At 35.7% G+C, this 21,431-nt stretch overlaps 1 protein-coding gene across 1 annotated transcript in view; it reads left to right on the forward strand.

Moving 5' to 3' along the window:
* Positions 1-21,431, forward strand: part of Ush2a (usherin) — a 748,724-nt gene that overhangs the window by 120,707 nt on the left and 606,586 nt on the right. The gene's annotated exons all lie outside the window — the stretch shown is intronic.

Raw genomic sequence — 21,431 nt, forward strand, 5'->3', positions numbered from 1 at the left:
TTTTTAATAATTACATATTCTGTTATAAATAATTTAGAATACAGTGGTGAGGAGCATAAACTGCAATCTAGTTACAAGTACTTTTTGTAAACATAATAAGCTCAAGACAAAAACACATTTGTTATATAACTTTGAGCATGCATGAGAAACTGTTTTTCCACTATAAAAGAAAAATATAAACTAAGGCAAAATATGAATTTTAAAGCCCTAAGAGTAACTACAGTATGTTAATAAGAGGATATCATATGCTTCATTAAAAAGATGAAGGTAAGAATAAACAATGACAGTTTCAACTATTTTTATTTTATGCTATCAAAGGGCTATTTGCTCAGAAAGTCATAGTACAATCATTTATTTATGGATTAGTAAATTCTGACTGCATCTTCATATACCTTATCTTTATATATCTACCATGAACTTGGAGAACAGTTGTCTTGCTTGTCATTGAAGTGACAATTCAAATTTTGATAAATTAAAAAAAAATCTCTACTTAACAAATAATTACACAATAAGTCACTGTCAAGTCACTGGTTTTCACATCTTTCCATGTTATTTTTATTATAGTCTTTGTTAATTTGTTTACTTACTCTAACATAAACAGAATTGTCTCAAATAATAGCACCTAATAAATATTTATTGAAAAAAATATTGGAGGAGTGAAGAGAGAGAGTCTGCCTGAGCCCTGATGTCATAGATTAAAAAAATTTCATTGAAACATAATATTTGTACATCCAATGGGGTACATTATGGTAACCTGATACATGTATATAATGTGTAATAATAAAACTAGGGTAAAAAGTGTTTCTGTCAATTATTTTTATGTAATGGGAATTTCATACTCTCTACGTCACATTGAAATACAGATTTTATTTATTTTCTGTTATTTTCTGTCTTTCTTTTAGGTTCTTTGTCCAATGGCTTTTCATTTTTGTTAATTCTTTCAAAGAACTCAATTTCACTTATTCTTTGTAATATAATTTTAGACTGTATTCATTTATTTCTTCTCTGATCTTTATTATTCTTTTCCCTTAACTGATTTTGGATTTGGTTTGATTCTTTTTTAAGACTGTGAGATGCATCATTAGATCACTTATTTATGATCTCTCTTTTTTTTTAATTTATTTATTTTGTAATACTGAGACTTGAATCTAGGGGCACTCTACCACTGAGCTATACCTTTAGCCCTTTTTGTTTGTTTGTTTTTATTTTGAAACAAGGAATTTCTAAGATGCTGAGGTTGGCCTCAGACTTGTGATTTCCCTGCCTCAGCCTCCTGAGTCACTGTGATTACAGACATGTGCCATCATGTCTGGCTGTTAATTTAATATAGGAACTTATACCTGTAAATTCCCTCTTAGAACTTCTTTCACTATATCCAGAGGAATGGGTATGTTGCATTTCCTTTTTCATTTGATTCTAGGAATTTTTAAATTTCCCCTGATTTCTTCAGTGACTCAACTGTCCAATCAAAAGTATAGTGTTCAATTTTCATCTGTTTGTATAATTTTTCTAGTTTCTCTGTTAATTTCTAATCTCATTCAGCTATGATCTCATGAGTTGAAACAAATTATTTCCTTTTTTGTATTTGATAAAACTTGCTTTGTGGCCTAAAATATGAAATGTTTGGGGGAAAGTTCTATGTGGTGATAAAAAGAATATATATTCTGCAGCTGTTGAAAGTAATATTCTGTAGATGTCTGTTAAGTCCATTTAATCTATAATGTAATTTAACTCTGATGTTTCTTTGTTGATTTTTTGGCCTGGAAGATCTATCTATTGATGAGAATGAAGTCTTAAAGTCACTCATCATTATTATCCTAGGCCCTACCTCTCTCCTTTTATGTCCCGTAGTTTTTATTTTACAAAATTAGGTGCTCTAACATTCTGTGCATATATGTTGATAATCATTTTTTCTTGAAGAATTGCACCCTTAATATGTAATGGATCTTGTCTTTTTTGATCAATTTTGCCTTGAAGTCTATTTTGTTAAATAGAATTATAGCTATTCCTGTTTGCATTCAGATTCCATTTGATTTGAATATTATTGTTATTCCTTTAGCTTCAGCTTGTGTATGTGTTTGCCAGTGAGGTGAGTTTCTTGCACGCAGAAAACAATTGTTTTTTTTTTGTTGTTGTTGTTGTTGTTGTTTTGTTTTAATTTTAATTCAGCCAGCTAGTCTGTGTCTTTTAACTGTAGAATTAAGACCATTTATAAGCCAGCATTATTATAAAAAGCATTGTACTAGTTCCTGTAATTTTGTTACTTTTCTTCTGGTTGTTTTTTGAATGATCCATGTTAATTTTTCTTCCTTATTCATCTCAGAGGTTTATTGGTTTACTAAACTAACCATGTGTAATTCTTTGCTCATTGTAATTCCCCTCTCCTCTCTTCTAATAAGGTTTATTATTTTCTGTGCTTTCCTGTTTATGTTTGTCTTCTTTCCTCTTCTGTGTCTATGATTCTTTTAAGTATCTTCTGCAATGCTGGTTTAGTGGGTAATGAATACCTATAGTTTATTCTTACCTCAGAAGGTCTTCGTTTCATCTTCTTCAATTCTGAAGGATTATTTTGGTGGATATAGTAATCAAGGATTGTGGGTTTTTTTTCCCCCCAGAGCTTGAAATACATCATTCTATGCCTGTCCGACCATTAGAGTTTCTACTAAGACATCTGCTACTATTCTGAGAGGTTTGCCTTTATAGGTGACCAATTCTTGACACGTATCTTTTGCACTTTTGATATTCTTTATTTGTTTCTGTACACTTGACAGTTAATTATAATATATCATGGAAGGTTCCATTCTAATCATGTCTTTTGGGGATTCTAAATTTCTTCTTTATCTTGCTGTCCATATATTTCCCAAGATTTGGGCAATTTCCTAATATTATTTCACAGAATGGATTTTCTGTGCCTTTAGTCTGTACTTCTACTTCTTCCTCTAAACCTAAAAGTTATAAGTTTGGTCTTTTAATGTTGATCCAGAGTGTTTACACATTCTATTTGCAGTTTCTTGTTATTTTCATTACTGTCTGAAATAAATTCTAGTTCATCCACCTTGTCTTCAAGCCCTGATATTCCTTAGTCTACTTGATATATATTATTTGTGAGGCTTTCAATTGAGCTTTTTGATTTTCTGAGCTTTTTATTTATAAGATATCCACTTGACTTTTTTCAGATTCTCCATGATTTTATTGAATGTCTCTTTCATATCCTTCATTATTTTCCTTAATTTATCCAGCTATTTATTTGTATATTCTTTGGAGTAATTGATAATTTCAGCAATATTTTGAATTCTGTCAGGAATTTCCTTTACTTTGATATTTTGGAGTCAGTTCCAGTAATTTACCTTTGTGTGTGTTTATATGTTGAGATTTGTGCATCTATTGGGATGGATTTTTTTGCTTTTATGTTAGGGTATTCTTAATGAGTAGCTGTTCTTTGAGAACTGGATCCCTAGTACCAAACAGAGGAAAATACAAACTATGGTAAAGAAAACCAAATGTATAAATATACTAAAAACCACTTAAAGTCCAAAACTAAACTACCAGCAATAATAAAAGAAAATAAAGGGGGAAATAATATAGAAAAAATTAGTAAGTTAAAAAATGGATAAAGGTATAATTAATAATAACAAAATAATTTTAAAAGGGGAACAGGGGAGGAAGCAACAGAAGAAGCAAGACTTAAAAAGAGGAAAGAAAATGAGAAAGGGAAGGGAAAGTGAGAAGAAAGTAAGAGACAAAAGTTCAATTAAAGAATAAAAAAGTATATAAAAATAGAAAAGGAAAGAAAGAAAAACAAGTCCAAAAATATTTTTTCCTGATATGCTAGGGTTGGAGACATTTCTTTTGGGGATGCATAATATTGGAATCTTCCAGGTAATCATCCTGGGTATTAACTTGGCACTGGGTCCTTTTTGGAAGTTATCTCTGCTCCCTCCAAAAAAAACTTGTTCTTTGTAGGCAGAACCCTTTTCCATATTTCCCTCTGGGTTAATTGTATGTTGTCTGCACCAGGGATGCATTCACTCTACAGACTGGGAGGAGGCCAGGGGAAGAGAGAAAGAGAGAGTAAGTATCTGGAGTTATGTCTAGCCCACCTAGTTCATGACATGGGCCAGGCAGGTGTCTACTCATTCCCGACCACCTCCCACCAGTCTGTGCAGCTGAGGGCATAGCAAATGGCCAAGGTGACCTGTATCCCCAAAGATGTTGGGGAATGGGAGAAGCAAACAAACCCATGAATTCTGTGCTTGAGGGGGTAGCCCCAGGAACCAAGCAACCTACCAACCCACATCTTAGTGGTTTCAGTCCTGGCCCTCTAGTAAACACATGTGATGGGTCCACACTCCTTGGAACAGATGGTGGTGCCTCTGATGACCATTTTCTCTGTAGCCCAAGTTACCTACTACTTAAACTTCTCAGTGGGATTTCCCTTCTCCATGACTATCTTTACCATCTTCCATCCAGTCTCTGCAGTTGGGTATTCCCAGGGACCCTAAATTGTAATTGTTCTGAGTATTCTGATCTATATATCCCAGTCCCAAATAATAGCCATTCCCTCTTCCAACCTGGTTTTCATTAGAGCACTCTGAGAAGTGGAGAGTGATTCATTGGATTTCTTCTCCAAATCTAGTCTGCAATCCAGAAGGATTCACTTTCAGCCCAATTCCATGCTCTGGATTTAAGTCTTTAAGGAATTGTGGGTTTCTTCTGTGTTAAGATTGCTAGTTCTTAGTTTATCCTTGGGGTTCACCTGTACTCTGTAGGCTTGCCTTGAGCTTGTGAATCAAGTTCCCCCTCCCTCTGGGGAACTGAGGTTGAAATTATAGACTGCTTCATATTTATCTCTGAGTTGCTTTTCTGCTTCTCTGTGCTTTTTATCATTCCCTTCTCTTCGTTTTTGATTCTTAGACCTCCTTTTCCTTTCTCGACCTCAAAAATTGTTTCATCTCACTCACATTCATGTAAAGGAAACATCTACTTTGCAAATTTCTATTTTGCAAAATTGAATCTGTTTTTTGGTGAATTTAATTCATTTTACATTCAAGGTTGTTATTAGTAGGTTTAAATTTTCTTCTATCATTTGTTACTTGTTTTCTGCTTGTTTTGCATATATTTGGTTTCTTTGTCTCTTATTATTGCTATCATTTTTTAAATTTGGTAGTCTTCTATCATACTTGGGTTTGATTCTTTTCTCTATTTCATGAATACATTCTACTAGTGAGTTTTGAATATTTGTGCCTTCATGGTGATGGTTTTCATTGTTTTGTTTCTAGTATAGAACTCCATTACACATTTCTTATAAGGCTGGTCTTGTAGAGATAAAGTTCCTCAATCTCTGCACATGTGGGAAATACTTTATTTCATCTTTTTTTGGCAGGGTAATATTATCAGGTATAATATACTTGGTTCTTGGTTGGCAGTGCCCCGCCCTCTTTCAGTAATTTGGATACACCATTCCATTTTCTTTTGTACTCTAAGCTTGATGCTAAGAAATCTGCTGTAAGTCTTAAGGAGCATTCTTTTTTATATGACTTTATTCTGTGTTCTCTCTTTTTAAGCATTCTCTTTTTGTCATGTCCAAGTGACATTTTTGCTATAATATGCATTGGTGAAGGTCTGTTTTGGTGAAATCTAGTTAGAGTCTTTTGAGTTTCTTGTATCTGTATGTCCACATCTTCTTGAAATTTTGGGAAATTTCAGCTGTTGTTTCATGAAATAGGCTTCCAGTGTCTTTCCCCTTTTCTTCACCTTCTGGATTACTATAGTGCAAATAATTGTTCATTTAACACTGTCCCATAAAGTTTGTGTCCTCCTCCTCCTCCTCCTCCTCCTCCTCCTCTTCCTCCTCCTCCTCCTCTTCCTCATCTTCTTCCTCCTCCTCCTCTTCCTCCTCCTCACCCTTCCCATCGTCCTCCACTCCCTCCCCCTCCTCCTCCTTCTCCTGCTCCTCTTCCTCCTCTCCCTCTCTCTCCTCCTCTCCTCCTCCTCCTCCTCCTCTTCCTCTTCCTCCTCCTCCACTCCCTCCCCCTCCTCCTCCTTCTCCTGCTCCTCTTCCTCCTCTCCCTCTCTCTCCTCCTCCTCCTCCTCCTCCTCTTCCTCTTCCTCCTCCTCCACTCCCTCCCCCTCCTCCTCCTTCTCCTGCTCCTCTTCCTCCTCTCCCTCTCTCTCCTCCTCTCCTCCTCCTCCTCCTCCTCCTCTTCCTCTTCCTCCTCCTCTCCCTCCCCCTCCTCCTCCTTCTCCTGCTCCTCTTCCTCCTCTCCCTCTCTCTCCTCCTCTCCTCCTCCTCCTCCTCCTCTTCCTCTTCCTCCTCCTCCACTCCCTCCCCCTCCTCCTCCTTCTCCTGCTCCTTTTCCTCCTCTCCCTCTCTCTCCTCCTCTCCTCCTCCTCCTCCTCCTCCTCCTCTTCCTCTTCCTCCTCCTCCACTCCCTCCCCCTCCTCCTCCTTCTCCTGCTCCTTTTCCTCCTCTCCCTCTCTCTCCTCCTCTCCTCCTCCTCCTCCTCCTCTTCCTCCTCCTCTTCCTCCCCATCCTCCTCCACTCCCTCCCCCTCCTCCTCCTTCTCCTGCTCCTTTTCCTCCTCTCCCTCTCTCTCCTCCTCTCCTCCTCCTCCTCCTCCTCCTCTTCCTCCTCTTCTTCCTCCCCATCCTCCTCCACTCCCTCCCCCTCCTCCTCCTTCTCCTGCTCCTCTTCCTCCTCTCCCTCTCTCTCCTCCTCTCCTCCTCCTCCTCCTCCTCCTCTTCCTTCTTTTTAAAGAATTTCACCTTTATTTTTATTTATTTATTTGTATGTGAAGCTGAGGATCAAACCCCAGTGCCTCACCAGTGCAAGGCAAGTTCTCTACCACTGAGCCACAACCCCTGCCCCTCTTCATTCTTTTTAATATTTTTTTCTTTTTATCTGACTGTATTAGTTCAAAAGATGTGTCTTCAAGTTCAAAAATTCTTCTGACTGCTTGTAGCCTACTGTGTATCTTTAATTTCACTGATTGATGTTTAACTCCAGTATTAATGATTGGTTCTTTTTTGGTGACTCCAATCCCTTTAGTGAATTTCTCATATATATACTAAAATTTTCTCCTTATATTTTTGTATTGTCTCTCTGAATTATTATTCATCTCACAGACTTAAGATTGCTATTTTAAATTCTTTTTCAGGCATTTATAGATTTCCTTAAAATAAGGATTCAGTTTTGGAGAATCACTGTTTTCCTTTGAAAATGTCATGTTTCATGTTTCTTCTCATGTCCTTGAGTGGATGCCTGTGCATTTGATATAATGTTTGCCCTTCTAATTTTATGGAGTAGCTTTTATAGGATTTTTTTTAAAAGATAGGATGTCAGTTGGGTAGGCACTTTGCTTTTGGTTAGAGTGAAGCTTGAAAGCTCAGAGATATAGTTTTTGTGTGGTTTATTCATCTTTGATGTTAACAAGGTCTCTCAGTGCCTCTAGACCACAACAGTTTATGAAGGTAGTTATATGACTTTATGGTACATATAGCTTCTAAAGGTATGTGTCCCCAGAGTTGAGTATTCTGACATTGGTACTTGAGGAGGCATCTGCCAGTCTTGGTTATATGTTCCGAGGTCCCTTTTGTCAATCACAGGTAAAACCAAGTGCTATGATACAAGCAACCATGGTCCCTATGATATATAATATGAAAGAGACCTTCCCTAATACATCAGGATGAATGTGGAAGATGTCTAGGCCTGTGGTACTAGGAAGGGATGGGACCTTCCCCAGACCGTAGGGTGGGGGGCAACAACAGGTGATGCTCATATCTATGATACCAGTAACTTTAGATTTGAGTTTGTAGAAAACTAAGGGGACCGTCCTTAGGTACTGCAGGGGTAACTAAAATTGCTGCTGGAGCTTATAGTATTGTTATCTCCTTTCATAGAGCTCTGATGCCCAGATGGTACCTTCCACATATCCCAAGGGACAAGCACAAGTAATGTCAGTACTTTGGGTACCAGCATCTGAAATCTCAAGTCTGTGGGCTATGAAGTAGAACATCACTAAGTCTTGTGGTTTGATTATGGGTGGTACCAGGATTATGGATTTGTTATTGGTGGTTCAGAGCTGTGTATTATGATTGGTAATACCCCTAGGTCATTTAATAAAGTGCAGGTAGTTACAAGGTTTGTGTCATTGGTAGCCATGGGTCTGGAGTTATAGGACAAGAATGGAATTTTCCCCTGGTCCCCAAGAACAAACATGGGTAATGCTGTTTTTTCACACGAGCAATTAGAGTCCCAAGGGTATCGACTGGAAAGTGGACCTTTCCTAGTTTCCACTCAGTGAATGCAGATAAAGCCAGGGGATGGGGCTTCTGGTTGATGTGTTCCTGGAACTGTGTGGAACATAAATGGGATATTTCCTAGCTCCCGATCAGCAGGAATGAGTGAAACTAAGACTTTGCACTATAGCTACATTCTCAATGCTGTGGGCTAGTTTTATTAAGTAAGTTTGAGTAGAAGTTGAGCATACAACTATAGCAGCCACTGATCCTGAAGCTGTAGGATGATGAGGGGTTGTTTTCCACTTAGTGAGGTGTGTACCATGCCCAGACTTCTGACAGTATGAAGGGACCCACTGCCAGGGCTAAATAAATCAAAATGGGCTCCAGCTGTGGCTGTTGTAGCAGCTTATATCCTGGGGGTTGAGGGTACACAGAGTGAGTTCCTTCTTTGGAACAGAGCAATCACTCTTACACCAGCCAGTTTCCAAACTGAATTCAAAGCTTGTGTGGACTGGGATTCTCCTACAGGTAGGATGGCTGACTTGCTGCTATTATCCCAGCATGTATGAGATGTCGACATGACTGTTCTGAGGTAATCTTCCTCCTACCAGAGAGCCAAGTTTAAAAGTATAACTTGCTTTGTTCGTTTCTCTAGGTTGCCTTAGTGACTGTGCTGCTTAGAGTTTCCGAAACTTGCTTGTCCATTTACAGAGTTCTCCCTCACTCTCCTCAAAATATTTTTTTTTCTCTGCTGCCCTTGCTCTTCTCTGTGACAGATTCATGCACAGGACACCTCTATCAGCATATTGACCCCATTATCTCATAGATTGTTGTTCAGAATGGTCATTAAATAATCTTAGCATCATGTAAAATTGTCACTTAGAGGACAGTTTTTTTTCTCACTGAAGATGTAAGTTTATGTAAGCTTGGTATAGAGTAGTGAAAGATTATGCACTAAAAACCTAACTAACTGTCAAAACCCATGTGAATTCAAGTAGAGCAGATTTTTCTGTCAATCCCACAAGTCAGATGGAAGTATAAGTATTTACAAGAAATAAGAGTAAAACTTTTCTGAACCCCAATTTGTATTTCAAGTTCATTTCAATGAAGTGGTAGACAGTTTGGGGGTAGTTCTTCACAAATATTTAGGAATGGATTATTCCAGGCAAAAAAAAATTCCACTCTGGTCAATTTCAACCTACTAATGAGATATCATTGAATATGGAATTTGAAAGAGACATTCTCTAATGTGCTGTTACAAGCCAGTTCAGACTGTTCCAGCAGATTTCTAGCTTTAGGTCCTTTCCCTTACCTCTTGTATGATGAGTCTAATTCTTGAGTGGAATTGTAGAAGGGTAAGCCAAAGCAATGACTTTTTAAAATATGGATCCTCTCTGGACCTCGATGTTATTTGTTTATCCAAACAACCCTTGAGGGTTCCTTGATATAGAGAAAGGCCTTTCCCTATCAGTTATATAGGTAACCTAAGAGATCTAGTGAAGAGCAAGAATTTCTAACCCTGTACAGGAAGACTCACTTTCACTAAGTATCAGTGGGAAAACTTGGCTTCCATCTTAACTGACAATACAAGACAGAATTCCCTTTTTATTTGCTGAAAGGCCTAACAAGAAATTTAGGAGATTTTCCAAAGATCCAGAGCTTTTGACATCAAAATGTACAGGTTTCAGTAAAAAGAAAAAAAGAATCATTTATGAAGAACTAAGAAGAGAAGAAAAGAATAAACAAAATTAGCACTAACATGATAAAAAAAGTTAGGATAGTTAGAATTGTAGGATTTTAAAGCATCCATCAGAACTGTGACCAAAGTACCAAACATAGACAAAGGAGAAAAGAGTTATTTTGACTCATGATTTTTGAGGTTTGGGGGCATGATTAGCTGGTTTCATGGCTCTGAGCTGGAGGTGAGAAAGACCATCATGGTGGAAGGGAATGGCAGAAGAATGCTGCTCAGTTCATGATAGCTAGGTAAGAAATAATGGAGTAGAGAAGGGGCCAGAGATAAGATAAACCCTTCTCAGGCATGCCCCCTGGGACCTCCTTTATCCAAGAAGATTCTACTTTCCAATAATCCATTCAAATTATGACATTTTATTTTTGTCTTTTGACAGTACTGAGGATTAAATCCAAAGGTGCTAGTCAACTGAACTATACCCCTAGTCCTTTCTATATATACATATTTTTTTTATTTTGAAACAGAGTCATTAAGTTATCCAGTTTGGTCTCAGAACTGAAAATCCTCCTGCCTCAGTACCCCCTGAGTAGTTAGGGTTATAGTTATGTGTCACTGTACCTACCCTATTCAAATTATTTTTTTTATTTTTAATTTTTTTATTAATGAAGTACATACATAATATGTGGGCCCATTTTTACATAATCATACATGTATAAAATATGATTTGCTGCATTTCTGTTCCTAGTACTTCTTCCTTTCCTCCCCTTTCCCTTCCTTTGCTTTCCTTCTGCTACTCTACTGGACTTTCTTCTATTTATATAGAATTTTAAAAAGTGGTACTTTATAGACATACAGAAAGATGAAATCCACTATAGTATATTCATATGTGTACATAGCACTTTGTTCAGTCCCATCCCACTGTTTCTTCTTTTCCCATCCATGCTTCCTCCTCGCCTATCCATTTGGTCTGCTCTGCTGATCTCTTTTTAATTGTCATTGTTTTAATTCTCCTTCCCACCCCCCTTATTTTGGTCTAGCTGCTGCATATGGATGAAGATATTCAACTGCTGAGTTTCTGAGCCTGGCTTATTTCAGTTAGTATGATGTTCTCTAGTTCTATTCATTTACCAGAAAATACCATAATTTTAGTTTTGTGATTGAGTAAAACTCCATTGTGAATATATACCACATTTTCTTTATCATTCATCTTTCAAAGGGCATCGGAGCTGATTCCATAACTTGGAATTGTCCATCAAATTCATCAACCCATGGATGAGGCTAGAGCCCTCATGATCCAATCATTTCCTTTTTAAAAGCCTCACCTCTGGATGTTGCTGATTAGGGACCAAATACTCTATAGAGGAGCTTTTGTGGGACATTCTAGATTTAAACTATAACAGGAACACACTAGAAAAATATAGTCTCAGCAAAGAAATAGAAGATATAAATAAGAACCAGGTTGAAATTTTAGAATTAAAAAATTCCATGACTGGAATTTAAAAAAAAAAAAAATCAATGGATGAGATCAATAAATAAGTAGACTAAGAACAACAGGCAAAATGGAAGACACAAAGAAAAGGATTAGTGATCTTGAATGTAATACAATAGAAATTTCCCAATCTAAACAGCACAAATAAAATGGAGTGAAACGAAAGATGAACATGACATTAGGGACCTATGGGATATAACTTTCAGGTCATGAGCGTCTTAGAAAAAAAAAAAAGAGTAAGGAAGATAGGTGTGTTGAAACAGTTGAAGACATGATGTCTGAAAATTCTAAAATTTAACAAAATATTTTCAATCTAGAATCTCATGAAAATGATATAAACCCAAAGTAAACACATTTTAGTCAAGTTTACTCTAAACACATTTTAGTCAAGTTTCTGAAAACAAAAGAAAAAGTAAAAGCAGCTGGAGAGTAGTGGTATATCACCTTTTGGAATAAAATCAATTTGAAAGACAGGTGATAATTTCTCATCAGAAACTGTAGAGATTAGGAGAAAGTGGACAGCATTTTTCAAATGCTGAAATGAAGAGAATAATCAACCTGGAGCTCTATATTAGTGAAAATATGCTTCAAAAATGAGGAAATGCATATTTTCTTCAAAAATGAGGAAATATACTTCAAATATGCTTCAAAAATGAGGAGATGCAGATATTCTCAGATGAAGGGAAATTAAGATTTGTCTCCAGCATATCTAGTGGCTAAAAGATTTTCTCTGAACAGAAAGAAAGCATAAAAAGAGGAAGGTTTAAATGTCAGGAAATAATGAACTTCAGAGAGTTAAAATATTGAAAAATGACTTTTCCCTCTATTTTTTTTCTATTTGTTGGTTGTAAAAAGAATTATGTTGTTTTTTCATGTAGTTCCCAACACATCAAAAGTAATATTTCATATTACTATATTTAAAATGGAGAGAAAAATAATATAAATGGAACATTTTTCCACTCTTAACTGGAAATGATTTAAAAACAGAAATATTTGGTACGTTATGTATATATAATATATTGCCTAGAACAACTAAACAAGCCATCCAAAAATATATTATAAAAATATTGCATATTAATAAAAATGGAAATCTGAAATATGTTCAAGTAACTCATTGGCAGTAAGAAAAAGTAAAAGTTGTAGAAAGAATGAAAAAAGTTCTACTTTACCAAAGTAAGCATAAAGCAAGTTAAGAGTTGCTATATTAATATTAAATAATGTAGATTTCAAAAATTTCTAGAGACCAACATTACCTAATGATAAAAGAGTCATTTAAGCAAGAAGATGTATAAACCCTCAATGCATATGTACCAAACAGCAGAGTTGCCAAATTTATGAAGAAAAAACTGATAAAAGTGAGAATAAACAGAAAATACCACAGTGGAAACTTCAACACCATCCTTTCAACAATTGATAGGACAATGCAACAAAAAATCAGCAAATGTCATAGAACTAAATAATACCTTTAACCATTAAGAACTATGTAACAATGGACAATGAACAGCAGAATATGTACATACAATGTTTATATACCAATATAGACAATATCCTAGATTATCAATAAAACCTCAGCAAGTATTTTTAAAAAACCGAAACCATAAAGGAGGATATATATGTTGACTACAAAAAAAAATCAAAGTAAAAATAAACAACATAGGGGTAAAAAATATCTTCAATTGCTTGAAAACAAAACAAACATTTTACCACCAGTTCAAAGAAAATGCATCAATAGGAATGTAAAAAGAAACATTGAACTGAGCAAAAATTATAATGCAACATATTAAAAATTATGTGATAAGAAATTTTGTACCATTATGAGCTTACGTTAGAAACTAGAAAATATCTCAATAATCTAGGCGTCCACTTGAAAAAAGAACAAAATAAACTAAAAGCAAGAAGAATAAAGGAAATAGTAAAAGAGTGGAGCAGAAGTCAATAAAGTTTAAAACAAAATAATCAATGATAAACTCTGGCTCTTTGGAAAGATCAACAAAATTGACCAACCTCTACCAAGACTGACAAAAAAAGGAGAAAATATAGATTACTAATAGCAGAGTTGAAATAGGAATATGACTAAAGATCTTGCAGATATTAAAAAGATAATGTTACTAGTAACTCTATACATATATTATAACTTAGATGAATTGGAGGTCCTGTTACAAAAGCAAAATTTGCCACAGCTTACTAATATAAAAAATAACTTAGATTAGCCCTACAGCTAATAAGGTAATTGAACTTGTAATTTAAAAACTTCCAAAAAAGAAATATCCACACCCAGATTACTGAAGAATACTACTAAACCATTAGAGTGATTAATGCCAGTTCTTCATCTCTTACAGAAAAAGGAGAAGGAACACTTCCTAATGTACTTTATCAAAGTTTATCAAAACCAGGTAAAAGTGGCACATAAAAGAAAATTATAGACCAACACCTATATTTTATGAATATATTTATTTTATGAATATAGATGCCAAAATTCTTAATAAAATTTTGGCAAATATAAGTCAGCAACATGAAAATAATAATTATGAACAAATAACCAGTATGGTTTTATTCCAGGATTGCAATACTGGTTCAGTATTTGAAAATCAACCAATATAATTTACCTTGTTAAAAGGCTGAAGACAGAAAAGCCACATTATGATAATAGGGACAGAAATATTTGTTGGTAAATTTCAATACCCAATCACAACAAACAAACTAAAGTAACAGAGAACATCCTTCTTTTGGAAAAAAAATGCCATAAAAAAATTACTTACAGATTACATCCTACTTTCAAATTAAAGACTAAATGCTTTCTTGTAAAATCAGAAATGAGACAAGGATATCCACTCTCAGTACTGGTATTCACTATAGTACATAATGGTTTAGGCATCACAGTAAAGCAATAAAAGGATATAAAAGGCACACTGATTAGAAAGAAAAAAAAATAGAATTGTTATTTGCATTGACATGATCATCTATGTAGAAAATCACAAGTAATAAAAAAACTTCTAGAACTAATAAATGAGTTCCATGAAGTTTCATAATATGAGATCCACATCTAAAAATTCTCACTAATATGCCATTATGTAAAAATGTGAGTATGTAACAGATGTGATTCTGCTATCTGTATTTGGGGTAGAAATGGGAGTTCAAAACCCAATGGAGTCAAATGTATGAAAGATGATTTATCAAGAGCTCTGTAATGTTTGGAACAATCAATAAAAAAAATAAAAAAATAAAAATTCTATTTCTAAATTATAGTTTTGAACATTTGGACACAAAAATAAAATACTCCATGTTGCTTAAGATATGTATGTATATGCTAAGAATATGTATTTAGATGCTGCAATCCACAAAAATCTGATAAAAGAAAGCAAACGAAGATCTAAAGAGAGAGCTGTTTTATATTAATAGATTGGAAGACAGCATAGAAAAAATGGTCACTTCCTTCCAAATTAACATATAGGTTATTACAGGAAAATTCTAGTCACTGTCCCAGTGAGATTTTTCTTTGTCAGTCTAGACAAATCATATCAAACTTTATGTGGCAATTTTAAAATGGCTAAAAAAGTTTTCACAAGGTGGGAAATAAAAATGGGAAGTTTCTAATTTAAAAGCTTTATTTAAAGTCTTATTTAAAAGTTTAATATAATGAGTGTAATGCATTCCACTATTGTCATGTATTTAAAAAATAAATTTAAAAAATAAAAGCTTAATATTTAGCTATAGTAATCAATTTCATTGTGTTAGAGAAGGGATAAAAACATAAGTAAACATTATAAAGTAGGAAAATGAGATATAGCCACATACAAGTATGGTTAACCAATTTTAGACACAGTTTAAAAGTCTAATATTACTCAAAGTATTAAACACAGTTGTGCCGTGACCAAGAAGTTTCAGTCCTCTGTGTATATCCAAGTGAAAAACAAACATCTTCACAAAATCTTATTCATGAATGTAAAATCCAAATTATTATTAGTAGTCAAAATATAGAAATAATGTAAATGTCTGTGAACCAATGAAATAAATAAATGATAAAATGGAATATAAAGACACAGTGGAATACTATTAAATTTATTCAACAGTAGAAAGAAGTGAAGTATTGCTACACACTATAATATGTACTAAAGTCTTAGAAATGAGAGCAGAGAAAGGAAAGGAGCAAACAAGAGGCCATTTTTTTGATGGTTATGTACATTTGTACTTTTCCATGTGGAAAAATAAAGTTTAAAATTTTATGAATTGAAAGACATCTTTAAACATGTTGATTTCTTTTTGTTTAAAAAACATTTTCCGATTTAAATATTTTATGTTTCCAAATCTCCTGTTATTAGTTTTATAGTGGGTAAAAAATATTTTTATTAAATTTGATTATAGTCAGAGCTACATATAGGAAATGAATATGAATGTTAGTAAAAGTGATAGCTTTGATGAATTTAAAACCTCTATATTATTTATCTCTAAATCATGTACATATTTTACCTTAATTGTATTATTTTCTCATGCTGTATATTTAGAGAGAGAGTATGGATTATTAGTACCCATGGAAATATTTTGTCAGACATATATTTTGTAAAAAAAATATGTTACTGGGATAAAAACTTACTGGGATAACAGAATACACACTTAAAAATGTTGTGAACAGTGTCAGAATTATAAACTGTAAAATTGAATTCAAGAACATTTTTTAAATTCATGAAATTGCAATCCTTAATAATATTAGGGAGCATATAAGGAAATTAGGCAGTAGTTCAAGTCTCATTTTGTTATAATAACTTAGGAATCAAGCCAGCCCCAAATGGCCCTAGTGAGTGCCTTGTGTGCTATGTGTTCTGGAAGGGAACTTTCCCTTTGGCACCTGCCTTTTAAAACTCAATCCAATCTCATAAGATGTGGCATGTTTGCCATATTCTTCCATAAGAAATATTGTAATGCTTTCTTATGTGAATGCCAAGATCTTGAGAATGGCATGAAGTAATTCTCTGAGTCACTGAATCCTAAAAATACTCACGCTGAGGTCAAGAACAGCTAAAGTGAAATGACAATATTAATAGGAGACAGGAAAATGAAGAGTAATTATTATTGAGAAGTTCTAATATACAGTCCCCGAGTATCTGTGTAAACCTTAAACTGTATGCAAGAATCTGTGTATTTTCCTTTCTTTCTGTGTTTTTTTTTTCCTTTATATTTCTGAAGCAAGAAGCTTCAATAGTTTCATCAGATCCAAAAGTGATACACGAGCCAAAAGATGTTAAGTCACAGCACTGTGGAAAAGAAGTCCATTTGTCTTGTGAGCAGGCATGGTTCTTAGTATAGGTACTTATAATGTGAGTTCCCAGGATGCCACAGCACTTCCTTCTTGGTTCATTGACTCCATGCTTGAGTTTCTTGACATGCATCTTCAGGTGGACTATCCTTTCCTGTTTCCTCATCTAGTGAAATTTAAGTCTAAATGAACCAGACAGAGGGCCAGATATTAGCCTTTCCATCAAGCTGAGATTCATTTCCCCCTTGTTTTCTCATTTGTATGCTAGGACCTTCGTATCCATCCTTGTGAATCCAGCCGTCTACATTCAGAAATGATCAGTTATTATCAGCTAATTTTCTGAATGAGACACCACATAGTTTGTGCCTAGACCTTCATGTCTTTACCAAGTTCTAGGTAAATGTTCCACCTTGTACGGATTATGACTCAATTATTGAAGTACACAAATTGAAAAATTTTTTTCCGTGCCTTGAGGTTTCTTAGAATGGGTCTATGAACCCACAATTAAAGTGCATGCAGCTAGGGATCCTTATCTGTTCCTGACTCAATGAAGAAGCAAACTATCTGGCTGCAACCTGCCGCTTCACTGCCCCTGTCCCTTTGTGCTACAATTCCTGTACTACCTGCTGCACCTAGCCCCACAGATACTGCTGATGAGATGAGGTTTCAGTCAAGTCCCCAGCATGCATCTGGATTCTTGTAGGAGGCATGGAAGAAGTATTGTAGGAGTGTTTTCCTGCTTCCTGGTCCAGATTCCCCCCACCCCTGCTGTTTCTCTCCTGACTGTTGTGTAATTGGATCTAGCTGAAGAAACCACAAGTGGTAAGTCCCACAATCAAGGGAGCCTCACAGTTGCAAAGATGTAGGGAGCTGGGTGTTTACTTCTGCACACCCATGCAGGGAGGAGTGTGCTCTTGATCAGATGTGTGGTTCACTCTGCCCCATGCTTCCAATTCCATCTTGAAAACAAATGATTTTCTGAGTTTTATACACCATTGAGCCTTTTTAAAATCTGGGTCAAAATGTGGCCTGTGGTTGTGTCCTCAAGATGAGAGGGTCTAACCTAAGCTATTTTGAAAGAAATGAAAATATAAAACAATAAATAAGAAAATACAAAAATTAACTGGAAATATAGTTGTAATTATATAAAAAGAGAGAAAAATGGTTGACTGTAATGCTCACTAAGGCCTCAGTAAGCTGTAATAATAGCACCAGAACAGAGAGAAATGATTAAGAGACATTAGAAAATAGATTAATAAGGAAGGAGACTGGGGTTGAAATGAATTTGATGAAATGGAAAGCCATCAATGAAGGAAGTATTTTCAGGTTCAACCCATGGAAGATGGAATCATAAGGAATAGGGACCCTACTCATGAGAATTGATTATTCTGCCAGAGTTACAATTTTCAAGGAAATACTTTAAAATTTTTGAACAGAATATACTTTCTATGCATAATGTATCATTTCCTACAGTACATCAATGCTTTCTCATCTGTTCACAACCATGTATTTGACATTAATTACCATAAACAGGTCCAAAAGTCATTGCATGAATTTTCTAGAAATGTTACACTTATATGACTCAAATATTAAGATGTACAAACAGAAAAGAGTAAAGCATTAAGTTCCCTTCATCTATGAGCAACTTGACCAGGAAGAGTATGATATATGGATATTGGTGATATGCATCAGAATGTTGAAGGAAGTAAAAGGTCGCTGGGGAGTTTATTTGGAGCTTACACAGGGACCTGAAGACCTGGGCAGAAAGTCCTGTGGTCTCTCCTTCAGAGAACTAGCCAAGTATACTGAGTATCCTGAGAATGTAGAGGGCTGTATTTCACAAGCTGAGGGTTTAAATGAGAGAACAAAGGAGAAATGAATCCAAGCTGGATAGAAAAGCTAGCACTGAGGTAGTTATCTAAGTCAAGGCTGTGACAAACTGCATGAAAGTAAAGTGGATGGATTTGCAAGTGAAGTGAGCTGCCTATCCTCAGCTTAAGTTGAGTTCCTTAAGATGTTTGGACACATCTGTCATCTTTTTGGGAACAAGCTCATCCCAAGGGTCAGGATACACACACTTGGCCACATAACACCTCAGGCATTCATTTCAGGCTAGATTCAATAGTGATAATAGCATTGACAGTGGCATTAGGTAGTGGCTAGATGTTAAATTGATTTAACTAATAAGCGTACTGTGATGTGAAACAAGGTCTGTTGTATTGTTACCAGTATTAGCTAGGATAGGCTAAACAGAGGTAACAAACCCTGAATGTCTAATGAAGCAGACAATACAGATGTTTATTTCTTGCTTTTGTAACCTCTTCAAGGCAGCTGGTTCCTGGTTGCTTTATGGCTTTCCTGCATATGACAATTCAGGGGCATAGGATCCTTCCACAGCCTGGCTTTGCCTTCCCCTAGGAGAGGAAAAGACAGTGTGGAGAAGTAACTCCCATTTTTAAAATGTCCTGGTCCAAAAGAGGCAGTTACCTCTTCTGCTATGCTGGCACTGGTGACAGCTGTACATAGGGCTATAGGAGTTGTATCTAGTGCTAGAAAAATGTCATCCCTGGCTGGATAACTGCTTCCCATCTACACCTGTGTATTGTGGAAGGGGGGAATGGGTCTTGGCGGGTAGCCTTCCATCTGTGCTCCATACTCATGTGACAGGAATTAGCCCAAGAATGGGAGGAGCTTCCTCTTCTACATACAGAACTGATTGGCTTCTCTTCAGTGAAGACCCTCAGAATAGAATTCCCCATCAGCACCTTGGGGTTGGTGGGTCCTTCATAGTGGTGATGGATCCTGTTTGAGGATGAAGTCTTCGGACAGTGGCAAATGCCCTTGTGGAAACCCGTATCATAGCAACATTTGTCAGCAAGAGAGATGGATGCGGAAGGAGAAAACGTGCCTGAAGAACGCTTGTGCATGGACACCTGAGAGAGAGGCTTCAGGGACCAGGAAATGAGAAAGCAATTACTGCCTCACCCCAGGTATTTCCAGAGGAGGGGGCTGGGAAGGAAATGAAGCATGGAAAGAAAGGTTTGCAGAGGATGTTTATGGATCATAGATTTGAAGGCAATTTCCAAACATGGGCATTTAAAGACTTTTAGAAATAACAGCCACTCTAGACCGTATATGATTCCCTGGGATTAGGATTAAAAGGTGAAAGCATATTTTACTTAGATAGGCATGCACATAGGTAGATATGTATAATAAGTTTATTACAAAGATTAGTCACTACAGCATAGTGATCCTGTAGGTGTTTTTTGAGGATATTGACTAGTTCAAGAAAAGAATATAGTTAATTTCTCTCCTCCCTTGTCTGCCAAATAAGTGTGCTGATCATTTTCACGAGTTGATATACTTCTAGAACCAAGGGCGAACCAGCGACCAGGGTGTTAGGCTCTCTGACATTCTCCACAAGTGGCGGATATCACCTTCTGGTGGGCTAATCTACTGGCCTTCCCCTGATAGACCTTCTTTTGGCATACTGTATGGGAGTGCTACATTTTGAAGTAGGAAGTCAGAATGGCAGTTGGTAAAAATGAGTGAGGATCAAAACTACTCTGGAAGATTTTCATAAGTTCTGTTTGTTTTACATTTTCCAGTAGCAAGAATTATGCCAAGCATTTTAGTCAGATAATTCAGGCCTTGGCCAAAGTTGGTGAAGAAATGATTAATTGATCCACTGTATTAATTTATCCATTGAGGACTCTGGACTTCAGGGAAATTTTATGTAACTCCTCCAAGATGACAATAATGAAGAAGAGGAAAACATAAAACTTGCATCATTTCCAAAGCCCAGATGCAAATTGAACTTAAAGACATGGGGATTTTACCTAAACACGTTCCTGTTAAACTTGCACTATCCAAAAGTAGGAAGGAGACCTATCCATTCATTTTTTTCATATACCAAATCCTAATAACCCATGAAGTCCTAAGTTTTTACTTTTGTGAATATTTCAGTGTCACAGGTGTATTACAATAGATTAGAAATAACAATCATAATCTGCAGCTTATATGTTCTTTATTATCAGAACAAAAATACAGATTATTCTATAAATAAAGCACTCGGACAATATTGTATCTTTTACAAACATAATTAATCCTATAAGTAGGACATTGGGCACACTTTACCTAATATGTCAACAAGTGACTTCCTTGACCAATTCAACAATTAGTTTTAGTGGAAAAGAACAAAAAAACTTCAAGCAAAGAGTTGCATTATTCTTTAGACAATATTGTGTCAGTTTCCCTCAATAGATCGTGTTTTAACATCACTGTTGTTCTTGCTATTTGAGAATAATATGGTCTCTCATATCAGATCTGGTATCATGTTGGACAGTAGCAGGTCCAGGAGTATTATACTTTCTTGCTTCTGATGGATTCTCATTGCCCCATTTTAGGTATGCTATGCAGTTGTCTCTTTTGAAACTCAACAAAGTTATGAGATCTTTCTTGTCTTGGTTCATAGATTTATGAAGAAACCATGTATTTACAATATCAATTATCAGAGTAGACAAAGGACAATACCATTTTTTAAAATCTCAAATAGAAGTGGAATGTTGGGAAATAAACCACTGACATTTTTACAGATATCCCTACCTTTGGTCAAGACACGTTAGCTCTACTGTGTTTTTTCCATCTTGGCCAGAGGGTACTACCATATTATAAGTTCTTCCAATGATGATGCATTTATTATCTAACTAATTTACAATGAGAATTTCATTATTTGTATTGAATCTGTACTATGAAAC

This window comes from Urocitellus parryii, chromosome 9 (genome assembly GCF_045843805.1).
Source record: "Urocitellus parryii isolate mUroPar1 chromosome 9, mUroPar1.hap1, whole genome shotgun sequence".
Lineage (NCBI taxonomy): Eukaryota > Metazoa > Chordata > Mammalia > Rodentia > Sciuridae > Urocitellus > Urocitellus parryii.